The 13,211-nt window shown below is 41.1% G+C and overlaps 1 long non-coding RNA gene across 1 annotated transcript; it reads left to right on the plus strand.

The window, feature by feature from the left end:
* The first annotated feature begins 3,239 nt into the window (after positions 1-3,239).
* Positions 3,240-11,131, plus strand: LOC311038427. The gene is made up of 5 exons (XR_014600051.1): positions 3,240-3,306; positions 4,372-4,519; positions 5,384-5,523; positions 6,618-6,666; positions 9,739-11,131. It is a non-coding gene; the product is annotated as an uncharacterized lncRNA (long non-coding RNA).
* The last annotated feature ends 2,080 nt before the right edge of the window (positions 11,132-13,211 follow it).

The following is a 13,211-nucleotide window of genomic DNA, read 5'->3' on the forward strand; positions in this document are numbered from 1 at the left end:
CGCGAGACGCAAGACTATGCAGATACGGGAAGTAAACCGGAGATGGTGTGTCTTGCCATATTATGTTGCGCGAGTCTTGTTTTTTTTGGTCGATCTGCTGTTTTTGCTATTTTAGAATGTGTATGCTGTAACAGCTGTAAAAAGTAACAGTTTTGGCCATAATTTTCCGCCCGACAGACAATATATTAATATTTATATTGTACATACAAAATTGCTGCTATACGAAAACGTATTGTTACTGCACTGTTTCTTATTTTTATTTTCATTTGTAATAAAATGTCACTGACATCAAAAGGTATTCTTCATTTTACGTATGGTCCAGTATATTATTAATTCATATCAGTCACTGTATTCCAGTGGGGCAAGGCAGCCCCTTAAACAAAATATATAAAACATAACCCTAACCCTCAACAGTGGGATAAAATCAATATGGTAACGTCTTATGCAAATGAGCCATGCGGTCGAATGTAAACAAATCTCTAGTGCAGTCTGGATCTGTCATGACCTCATGGATGAACTTCAACCTGGTGTTTGCACTTTCTCCATTTTTGACCTCTTCATTCATCTAACGTTCGGATTTCAAATTTCAAAGTTTTTGACCCTGGCGAGGGTGGGAGTTGAATCTGTGACTTCTGCTTATAATATAGCTGTTCTATCGATAGCTTAGTCGGAAGAGCTCTTGACTTCAGACCACAAGATCATGGGATCAAATCCCAGCACAGGAACCTCGGCATCTGAGCAATTTGGTTCCCACGGGTCTACTATATTTTTTCGCCTTTATCATAAAGGTTGCTGGACAATATATAGAGGATGAAATGCATAATTTATTGAATTATATAAAGGTAATATCAAATACATTGTAAAAAAATTGAGACATAACGCTTTATTAGCAAGACAGTCTTTTATTATATTATTCCTCATTTTGCTGGTTTCCCCTGAAACCCCTTTAGTGTTACAGAGTAAAACTCTTAGACCCAAAAGAGAAATTTGATGTCTCCCCGGTAGCTGGGACCCAAGCCTCAGCTCCAGGTTTCCATGTTCAAGTCCCAGACCTACGGTTGTTGATTATGAAATTGCTGTGAATTTGTTAACATAAAGAAAGTACTAAGTCATTGACTGAGTAATGGTGTAGTAATACTCAGTCTTTCAGCAGAGAGTTTCCATTGTCAAGTTTTGCAGCTAAACTACAAAAGAACAACTCAAGAGCATTCAAAGGCAAAAGCAGGGTCAAGCAGGAAAGTTACATATTTGAAGCTTTAAATGCTGGAGTATTTCAACTTTACTAACTGAAGGCTAACACAAAATAACGCTTCAAGCGTACAAAGAGACGTAATGTGAGTGGCTGAGAGATGGTGTACTGGTCTAAAGATCAGACTCTCTGCATTGAGATTCCATGTTCAAATCCCAGTCCTTCTTTGGTTCATTGCTTTTCAACTTTACTAACTGAAGGCTGACATAATAAACACTTCAAGAATACTAAGAGACAACTGTTGAAAGACAGTGAGAGATGGTGTAATGGGATAGCGATCAGACTCTCAGCACAGAGGTTCCATGATCAAATCCCAGTTGTCCCATATTTCAACATTGTAGTACTTTGAAATTTTCAAGGCCAAAATACAAAAAAGCAAGTCAAAAAGACTAGAAAACACTCGATGAGAGACAGTGAGAGATGGTGTAATGGGGTAGTAATCAGACTCTCAGCACAGAGGTTACATGTTCAAATCCCGGTTGTCCCATATTTCAATGTTGTAGTACTTTGAAATTTTCAGCGTATGATTACACAATGTCAAAAGATAAGATAAATAATCAACTAAGTGTTCTTTATAATTTGTTGTATAACTGTTGCGTTGGTATTGATTACATTTTTTCATGGCTGGATTTTGTCACCTCACTGTAATGACCTTATTTTTGGCATCACAGATACAGAACATAATAGTCTTCATGAGTTACTTAGGCTACAGGTTGGGAAAAGCCATGTAAACACTTAAAAGTTCAATACGAAACCCATAATTCAACGTTGCACACATTTTTTTTTTAAAAAGGGGGAAACAGCGCCCCCCTGCGACGTCGTATGGACGTCCAAAACGGACGCCCAAACGACGTCTGAGTCAGGACCTCAGTCAGTAAAGTAGCTGAATGACTGAGGTCCAACTCGGGCGTCACGGACGTCCATACGACATCGCAGGGGGCACTGTTTCCCCTTTTTTTGCAACTACTTATTTTTTTTTTTACAAATCTTTATTTATATTCTCATGAATTACAATACAAAACGAACAAACACAAACAACATACACAAACAAAGAAGTTATCAATACATCTATATAACATCATCAGGTCCGACTTGGACGGCGTATGGACGTCATAGGTTGTGCGCACAGTAGGGGTAGTGCGTTGCAAAATGTATAAAGAAATAGTTGAATATATTTCTTCACTTCAATAAATCAAATATGATTGTTAATAACTAACTACCATAAAGAACATAATGTAAAGCAGGCTAAAATAATTATGTCAACAAGGCAGGGATGTTAGCTGGTATTATTATTATTATTATTATTAATATTATTATTAATATCACTGATATGCAGCCACAGCCATTCATGGCTAGTTCCTTGAGTTTTTGATATGCAAATCACAATGGCAGTATTTGATTGTTCTGTGAAGGTGGGGGGTTCTTTCTGAAAGAACTCTGTCTAGCTAACCTTTCACAGAAAGAAATTCAAAAGTGCTGGAGTATTTCAACTTAACTGTACTAATTGAGGGCTAACATACAAATGAACGGTACTGTAGTTTACTAATGTAAGACACAATCACAACATGTAGCCGGGTGGTGTGGTGGTCTATAGACAGGTTTCCTGTTAGTAAACATTGAGAGGAATATGACCGCGCAGCTGCGGGGGGGAAGCCTATGGGTGCGTTTGGAAATTACGCACCGGAGCACACTCGCCTATTAGTTTGTATTGGCCAGTGCGCTCACTGCCGCTCAGGGCTGTATTTTCGAACGCGCCTTCCACCCCCAGGCATGCGCAGATTGCGCATTCTGCTCTGTGATGACGTCGCTCGGAAACCCGTCTATATGCGTGAACCTCTCAGTGCAGGGATTCTATGTTCAAATGCCAATTCTCTTATAGGTCAGTGCTAGAGCCACGCCACAGGGAGGCGCTAACCTCGCGTCACCAGTCTAGGGAGGAGCTGTGAACCACTCCCACTGTACTACTCACTCAGCTGCTCGTCAGAGGCCAGCTGGTCATACAACAACAGTTTCTCCGGCCGACCGTCGTTTCTCCTCATTTCAGCTGTTTAAAACAGGTTTGTAATGTAAAACATCACAGTTATGCACTAGAAATGGTTAGGATATGTTCTAAACTTCATAATTTCATCGATGATATGTCAAATATGTTATTATTTTTTAGGTTATATTGAGCTGAAAACTTCAGTTCTGTTAGTAAAGTAGCCTACGTCACGCTAGACTAGACACTACACAGGGCGGTACCTGGTTTATGGCTACACATGTTTTTCTATTTAATATTCGACTCATTGACAGCTTATGTTTTAAGATAATGGTTCAAAATGACACATTGTACTGTACATATGAGGAAAAGAGTGGCAGGCTTAGCTTATAGCAGGGGTCTTCAACGTTTTCAGGCCAAGGACCCCCTAGCTGAGGGAGAGATGAAGCAGGGACCCCCTCTATATCGTATAAAATTGATTTCAGATTATACCTTTTTTGTTTACTTGGTCTGCTCTTTTTCCCCCTCTACACCTATACCTCTTTGCCAAAAATAGCCGATCTACAAGCTCACAACGCCAGCTTGTAGATCTGCTATTTTTGGCAAAAGTTCTCCTCAGAGAAGGGATGCTAGGGTTCAAGTGGTTAAGGTTAAAAAAATCATATAACACAAAGATTTGGCGGACCCCCTGTAGTAACTCTGAGGACCCCCTAGGGGTCCCGGACCCCCTGTTGAAGACCCCTGGCTTATAGTATGCTCCTAGCCCTGTTTGGAACCTCACTCTGTACGAAAGCTATCGTGGAGAGTGAGGGTCACTGTGTGTATATATTTGGCCTTGAGAGAGAGGTGTGTGTGTACTAACCTAACATGTTGGAGATGATTCTTGAACAAATTGAATGATAAATAAATGGTTTTTATTTTTATTATTATTATGTTGTGTATGTATTTTTTATGTGATGTCTATCTGCTCTGTGTTGGTTTGTTTATAGGCTTCTTTTTTTAACACAAGAGCCATATTGTTGTCATGTTTTATATAATTGAAAAATGCAAAAAATAATGGGAAAAAATGAGGAGATTGGTACTGGTACAGAACTAGGTATTATCTGTTAAAACTGTTATTGTGTGTCATGCTTGGTGCCTTTAGATTTTTGGCTGATGGCTGCTGGGACTGATTCTGTGACCTATGAACTACGAATGAGACACATGACCAGACAAGACCACGGACATACAGCCAGCGACCGGCGACCACAGGGCACGAGGGATCCAGGCTGAGAAAGTATGCTGTGCATATGGTACGTTCAAAGTGACTCTGTATCTCTTGTACATTCGTGTGTCTTTCATTATATTACACCAGACTTCACCACCCTAGACTTCACCAGCGACTATATAGACACCTTAACAGACTACGTCACACTAATAAGAACCAGTATGCGCACGCAGGCCGGCACCAACTGAACCCCACCGCTCATAAGATGCGATGTAAAAGTGGTCACAGTCTCACGTGTAAAAATGCATCCCATCAAACTTTCAGATGCTGTTTTTCTCCCAGTATGGAGAAAGAATGCTTAGGATTTTTACTGTGATCTCTCGCTCTTGAAATATATAATCCTTGGTTTCTGTTGTGTGTAAACAATAATAGCAATTCAAAACAGTTGTCCCCCAAACCCCACCTCCAGTGGCTGTCATAAGAATGGAGGGAGCGCTCACGCAGCTGCAACCCGTCCGTCCCGCGAAGGTGTCGTGCGCAGAGAACGTCTGAGAACAGCAGACCTCCAAGCTCACAACAGTCTCATCCGCGACGTGGTTGTGAGCTTGTATGTCAGCTGTTCTCGGCGCGCAATACCGTTGCGGGGTGAAGTACATATGTCTCACTAGGACGCACCTCACTAGCCAACACACAAGAGGGGGTTGAATGAACTAAAACCAGCGCACCCCAAAACAGCGGATTTGGTGATCTGTTGGGAATTGATTACATGAAGCAGTCACCTGTGCGTCCAGTGTCAATGTTTGTTAACAAATAATTGGTCTATACTACACTGACTACTTATATTGACACATCAAATTGTAAACTTTTGTTGTATTGCCAAGTGTTCCATTTTTCTTTTCCCATCTTTTTTAAAAGATTTCTTTTGGGTCTTTTCTGACTTAATTTATAGGTATAGTGGAGAAGGACAGGAAAAAAAAGTGAGAGACGTGCAGTAAAGATCTTCGGGAACAGGACTCGAGGCCTCCCATCTTTTTAAGCAGCTCAGCCAACACCAGACATTTCTGAGACTTGTATCCCAACAACCTGAATGTGAGTTTTTAATTTTGATTTATTTTTATTCAATGGTGTCCTCTTTATAGCTGAAGACTTATCTGTTCCACTGTACATTTGTAATAATTATCCTCTCTAGGTAACATGCTAGCCATGCCAGCATGTCACTGTTGTGCTGTTGACAGCCCCTCTCCACACCAGGTATACTTAAAGAAGGCTATGTTGATTAACTCATCCTACTATAATTCTAGTAACCTCTGTCTGTAGTGGCAGGTGAGTGAGTGAAGCTACCCGGTTCTCCTCAGTGGCTGGACCAATTGCCCTGATTTTGCACACAGCCATTGACCATTACCATCTGAACTTAACTGTGAAGCCCGTTTTTCAATTTCATCAAATCTCAGCTTCTTATTAGCGTTTATGTGTCAAACAATGTCGCCTCCCGGGTTGCCAGATCATGTGCGCATATCCCCCCACGGATGTGTCGACCAGGTATGGTCTAGTAGTCCCTAATCCCCTGAAGCAAGCCCATTTTATGACCATGCATGCACCTCATGGTACACTAGTACCCCAAAGGCATTAAAACAAAAGCAAAACTTCAGACCTCCCAAAACAAACTGATCAGGTTACTACTAAACCTCACACCTAGGACTCGCCTAACCCCTGCTCATTATACTATAGCATGGGATGGCTCAGGGTAGAGGACAGAGTACAGCAACTTGCAATGGGCCTGGTCTTCAAGATATTCAAGGGATCATTGAGCCCATGTACTGTACCTGTCTAACTGCTTCAACAACGTGAGAGACACATGCAGGCCCAACACCAGAAGGAGCTCCACTGAACTCGTTCAACCCAGATTCGGTACAAACTTGGGGTTAAATTTGTTCTGTTATGCCACCAAAGTGTGGAATGCCCTACCAACACCCATCAAAAAGTGAGACTCCGTACCCTCCTTCAAAACCGCCATAAAGAGCACCTGTCTGCAATTTGCAACTGGTCCTAGACAAGTGTTCTAAGCTTGACACCAGAAATGTATTCAATTAGTCAAAATGGTAATGTCAATCTTTACAGCAGCTATAAGTATAAATGTCAAACCACATAACATTGAATTTATTTCATTGTGTTTTCCGCTGTAGATCTTGAAAGTACTCTCTACTGCACATCAAGAGCCAGAACAAGCACAAGGTATCTATCTATCTACTGTATATGTATAGATTCAAATATTGTTTATGTTGACTGTTTTTGTTTGTTTTCTCACATGCATTAGCAGGCCAAAAACTAAATATGCTCTAGGCCCTCTTGAAGAAAACGGCACAGGGCTAACAATCTGTAGAGCTGGAAAGTGTTAAACTGTATTTTGTATTTAACATTGGGGCCATATTCCTTTACAGCAAAGAGTGAAGACTGCACAAGGTACATTTTAGCCACATTAACCCTATAGTCCCTATTCTGGACACGTCATAATAGACAAACCATCTGTGAAAGTCGATCTATAGCTCACAACATGTCGCGTTGCAACGTGTTGTGAGCTTGTAGATCAGCTATTTTTGGCATAATGGATTTGGTGTTGCAGTGATGGCATCGAAGAGATGCAAGGCTTCAACTAACACCATATTGGTGTATATCAGTGGTTCTCAACCTGTGGGTCGGGATCCCCAGGGGGGACCCCACATGATTTTGGGGGGGTCCTCAGATGACAGTGAAGTGACAATTTAAGGACTTTTAAGACCGTTTTGAATAATACCTAAAAAAAAGAGAGAAAACTAGAAAAAGTGCTCCTCGGAGCACAGGTCTCCGCCAGGTCAGGTAGGTTATTGTGGCCTCCTGGTGGCGCTATAATAGGCCAATGTGAAAAGGGTGGCATTTCTTCTTAGGCCTTTCAATGGGACACTGCATTCATGATTTGAGGCATTTTGTTCCAAAAATGTGTTTTGCTAAATTAGACCTGCTGGTGGTGCTATAAAGGCCAATGTGAATGTGAAAAGGGGGGCATTTCTTCCTCGGCCTAGTGGGAATTTGCATGCAAACTTTCACGGAAATTGCACACTGCATTCATGTTTTGAGGCATTTTGTTTAAAACTGACCAATCCTGCAAACTTTGGAAGCCACTGTAAGCCAAATAGGATGGAATATGAAATATCGGACAGATCCATCAGAATCACATGACTATGGAGATGCAGTGTACCAATTTGCGTGTTTTTTGGACAGAATCTGAAGGAATAATCTCCAAAAATGTATTTTACATAAGTCGGCCTCCTGGTGGCGCTGTAAAAAGCAGATGTGAAAAATGCAGTCCAATGTTTTTCCTTGGCCTCTAGGGAGTGTGCGTGCAAAGTTTCACGCAGATCGGTGCAGTTATAGCTAAAAATGCAAATCGGCCAGTTATAGCGCCACCATGAGGCTGATTTGAAAATGTTCAAGTGGCATTTCTTCCTCGGCCTAGTGGGAATGTGCGTATGCAATTTTATGGAAATGGCAAGCTGCGTTCATGATTGGAGGCAGTTTGTTCAAAACGGACCAATCCTGCAAACTTTGGAAGCCAACCTTAGCCAATGAGGATGCATTATGGGAAATCGGACAGATCCGGGTTGATCACATGACTATAGAGATACTGTGTACCGATTTGCATGACTTTTGGTTAAAAGCTGTAGGTGTAATGGGAAAAATCGGTTTTGCACAAATCGGCCTCCTGGTGGCGCTATAACAGGCTCATGTGAAAAATGTGGGGCAGAGGTTCTGAATTGGCATCCAGGGAGTGTGTGTGCACAGTTTCGCAGCGACCGGGCCAACGGTGCCGGAGATTAGCTGGTAACACACAGACAGGACACACGGACACACACACACACGGACGGACGGAAGGACGGACGGAGGGTAAAACATACTCTCTCGCCATGCCTTTCGGCCTGGCGGAGACAATAAATAAAACCATTACTGCATCAAACTATACCATAAACGGGTTAAACATTGGCCAAATTGTCAAATAGCCGAATATAACAAAATTGTGAAAATAGCCGATCTACAAGCTCACAACGCCTCGCAACGCAAGGCATTGTGAGCTTGTACAATAGATCTGCTATTTTCACAATATTTATCTGTGGAACCGAGTGAAACTAAATGGAATGCCTCAACTCCTTACATTCCAAGTGCTTATCAGGGTGAGGGGGTCCCCAGTTCAAATATGATAATTTTGGGGGGTCACAGCCTGAAAAGGTTGAGAACCACTGTATATAACACCATATTGGGAGGCTTCCATGACGAGGTGGTCATATTAATGCTCTTCTCCCACCGGCTTCGAATGCTATCAATGCATTGAATGGGAGATTATCACGTTTTATCAGACCATTGAATGGGCGAAGTAGGCGAGCTACCGTCTACCCCGCGATTTGTCAGACCATTCATTGGGCGTAATCAGGAGCTACTGACCTACCGACGGAGGCGGAGCAGTCCCCACAACAATATTTACGATTCTGTCCATATCGGTACATAACTCGAACGGCGCTGAGTAGGCACAGGCAAGGGTCGCACCGCTCCGGACGGCAACTCAGTCGCCTTAGCTCCTTCGGTGGCCCGTCGCGGGGCTCCACCTCGCCTGAGACTGCGCGCCTCCGTCATGGTCCGAAACCGAAACAACCAAAACCAAAACCGAAACTAAAGTATTTAAGTCATCTCCGTCGGTAGGTCAGTAGCTCCTGATTACGCCCACTGAATGGTCTGATAAATCGCGGGGTAGACGGTAGGTCGCCTACTTCGCCCATTCAATGGTCTGATAGAACGTGATAATCTCCCATTCTATGCATTGATAGCATCCGAATCAGGTGCTTCTCCTTAAACGGGAGAATGGCGAAAGCCTGAAACGTCACAGCAGCACTCGGGTACAATGAAGCACTTTGCAACAGGAGCCCACAGTGTGCAAGCCTTTTTTGTTTTACAACATGGGAAGAGCGCCTTAAGGAAGACAGCCACAGGGGCGCCCGCTGGCCTAGTGGTCCTTTGCTGTGTGTCACCCCCCATCTCTCTCCCCGTTTCCTGTCAGTCTACTTTCCTATCAATAAAGGCAGAAAAAGACCCCAAAAATATTTTAAAAAGAGAGACAGCCATCCATTCTGTCAGTGGAAGAGTTATCTGTTGATTGCTTCTTCACAGTGTACACATGTGATTGATAAGATGTATAGTCACGAAGACATTTTTTCTTGTCTGTACTACGCAACATCTATATTTGCTGTTGATGTTTTTTGTTTTGTTTTTTCTTTATTGCAGAAGCCATTGGGACTACACGTACATACATGCTACAAAGCAGCAAGTCAACAGCGCCATGACCGATCACTTCAAACAGGCTTCAGGTCGAAAGTGGTGGTGGGGGCTACAGAAACAGACTGCAATCAACAACAGAATGAAGTGGTCTTCTTGTCCTTGTGGGCTCCTCAGCATTATCAAGCCGTGAAACAGAAACCTTGCATGTCTAAAACTGTTTCGTTTTCAGGAAATGGGGAAAAATAACCTGTGTTCCAATGTATCCAATGTAGTATTTAGTCACAAGCTCTTTTCATTGGTTAAATATTTTTTAAACCCACAGACACACTTGACCACTTTCGCTTAAAAAAATATTTAAAAATGGCAGATCTAAAGCTCACATTCTGTCGCTATGCGTTGTGAGCTTGTGGATTCAATGTTTTTGCTACTTAAACTCATGGTTCAAGGTTGTTTTATATTGTTACATCTTGTGCACAGGTAAATGGACTGCATTTATGCATTTAACGCCTTTTATAGTCTTTCCGGCCCTTAAAATCGCTGTACGATGTACTTCACATTCACCCATTCACACACCGATGGCGGAGGAAACCATGCAAGGCACCAACCTACTATCGGAAGCAGTAGGGGTTCAGTGTCTTGCTCAAGGACACTTATGATACTTAGCCAGCTTCCTTCCTCTTGTATGTCAAAGTAGGGCATTCATTTACTAAATATTCTAAAATAATAGTCTGCACACTGGCTTGCAGGTCACCCAGTTAAAAGCTTTATTGGGTATATCAGAGGTCTTTAACATTTTTCAGGCCAAGGACCCCTTAGCTGAGTGACAGATGGAGCAGGGACCCCCCGCTACATACTGGATTCATGTTAAATTTGTGTTTTCAGACATTTAACCACTTAAAACCCTCAATACTTTGTAAACTTCAGCTTTGACCTGCTTTTTTTTTCCCCTGTACACACAACATTTGCCGAAAATAGCAGATCTACAAGCTTGTATGCTATTTTCGGCTAATGTTCCCCCCAGAATAGGGAGGCAAGGGTTCAAGTGGTTAATGTAAAAAAATAGAAAAAAAATCCCTATCACACAAAGATGTGGCGGCCCCCCTTCAGTATCTCTGAGGGGTCCTAGGGGTCCAGGAGCCCCTGTTGAAGACCCCTTGTGTATATCATACAATAAATAAAGCCACAATGCAGACTATTTTAAAATTGCCTGTGATTTTTGACATTTGTGACATTCTGCATAATGAGTACTTTTACTTTTGGTACTTTAAGTACATTTTGATGCCAATACTTTTGTACTTTTACTCAAGTACATTTTGAATTCCGGACTTTTACTTGTAACAGAGTACTATATTGCAGTATTGATACTTTTACTTAAATAAAAAAAAATGTGAGTACTCTTTCTACCACTGGTGTTGTGACACTGCACTTTTTGGACTTGTTTTATTTTTATATACTGCTCTGTATATTATGATTATATTTGCACTGAAATAACGGACTACATAAAGAAAAAGGTTTCGTACAAAGCTTTGCTAAATGTTTCTTTGTTGAAATGACAGGGAAAATGGTATTGTGAATGAAGTAGAAATTTGCAGAACAATCTTAAAAGTGATAGTAAGAAAATGTGTAATTTCTATGCAGTGGTAGGCTGAACAATGGAAAACTATTACTGTTTCACTAACTTATATTTATGTTTGCCTGAAAGGGAATCTTTGAAATGTTTAATAGTTTTAGAATTGTACTCCTTTAAAAGTTCAGAGATTTAGAATGGAGGTCGATGGACGAATTTGGGACCTAAAAAAAACACTTTCACCTAGAAACTCCATTCACAGTTCAAAAATTCCACCTTACTGTGGACATGCATGCTTGAGATTTTTTCTTTTGAAATCATTTGTAGTTTTGGAGATATTTAACTTTAAGCGCCCCATTCATTGTCGATGCGGCAATGGACATTTAAAGGCAGGCTTACAACTACATACTTACGCCTAGTAACCTCATTCATACTTTAAAATGTTCATCTTACTCTGGACATGTTTGCCTGAAAAGGAATCTTTGAAATGTTGCATAGTTTTAGAATTGCACTCCTTTAAAAGTTCAGAGATTTAGAATGGAGGCGGATGGAAGGCTAGGGTTAGGGTATAGGGACCTCAAAAAAACACTTTCACCTAGAAACTCCATTCACAGTTCAAAAATTCCACCTTACTGTGGACATGCATGCTTGAGATTTTTTCTTTTGAAATCATTTGTAGTTTTGGAGATATTTAACTTTAAGCGCCCCATTCATTGTCGATGCGGCAATGGACATTTAATGGCAGGCTTACAACTACATACTTACGCCTAGTAACCTCATTCATACTTCAAAATGTTCATCTTACTCTGGACATGTTTGCCTGGAAAGGAATCTTTGAAATGTTGCATAGTTTTAGAATTGTACTCCTTTAAAAGTTCAGAGATTTAGAATGGAGGCGGATGGAAGGTTAGGGTTAGGGTATAGGGACCTCAAAAAACACGTTCACCTAGAAACTCCATTCACAGTTCAAAAATTCCACCTTACTGTGGACATGCATGCTTGAGATTTTTTCTTTTGAAATCATTTGTAGTTTTTGAGATATTTAACTTTAAGCGCCCCATTCATTGTCGATGCGGCAATGGACATTTAAAGGCAGGCTTACAACTACATACTTACGCCTAGTAACCTCATTCATACTTTAAAATGTTCGTCTTACTCTGGACATGTTTGCCTGAAAAGGAATCTTTGAAATGTTGCATAGTTTTAGAATTGTACTCCTTTAAAAGTTCAGAGATTTAGAATGGAGGTCGATGGACGAATTTGGGACCTCAAAAAAACACTTTCACCTAGAAACTCCATTCACAGTTCAAAAATTCCACCTTACTGTGGACATGCATGCTTGAGATTTTTTCTTTTGAAATCATTTGTAGTTTTGGAGATATTTAACTTTAAGCGCCCCATTCATTGTCGATGCGGCAATGGACATTTAAAGGCAGGCTTACAACTACTTACTTACGCCTAGTAACCTCATTCATACTTTAAAATGTTCATCTTACTCTGGACATGTTTGCCTGAAAAGGAATCTTTGAAATGTTGCATAGTTTTAGAATTGTACTCCTTTAAAAGTTCAGAGATTTAGAATGGAGGTCGATGGACGAATTTGGGACCTCAAAAAAACACTTTCACCTAGAAACTCCATTCACAGTTCAAAAATCCACCTTACTGTGGACATGCATGCTTGAGATTTTTTCTTTTTAAATCATTTGTAGTTTTGGAGATATTTTAGAAAAATCGTCAAGGAACCCCATTTTTTGTTGTTAATCAAAGCAGACTAAAGACTGTAAGAACACTGTAGTGGAGAGAGGTAGCAAATAGCTGAGCCTGTTAAGACGCTGTCTACATGAAACAGACGTTGCGGGTTCAAACCCCACTCTACTCTTTATTAACCTGAGGCTGACTTCCAGAAGAACAA

The sequence above is a fragment of the Gymnoscopelus microlampas genome (genome assembly GCF_963454915.1).
Source record: "Gymnoscopelus microlampas genome assembly, chromosome: 21".
NCBI lineage: Eukaryota > Metazoa > Chordata > Actinopteri > Myctophiformes > Myctophidae > Gymnoscopelus > Gymnoscopelus microlampas.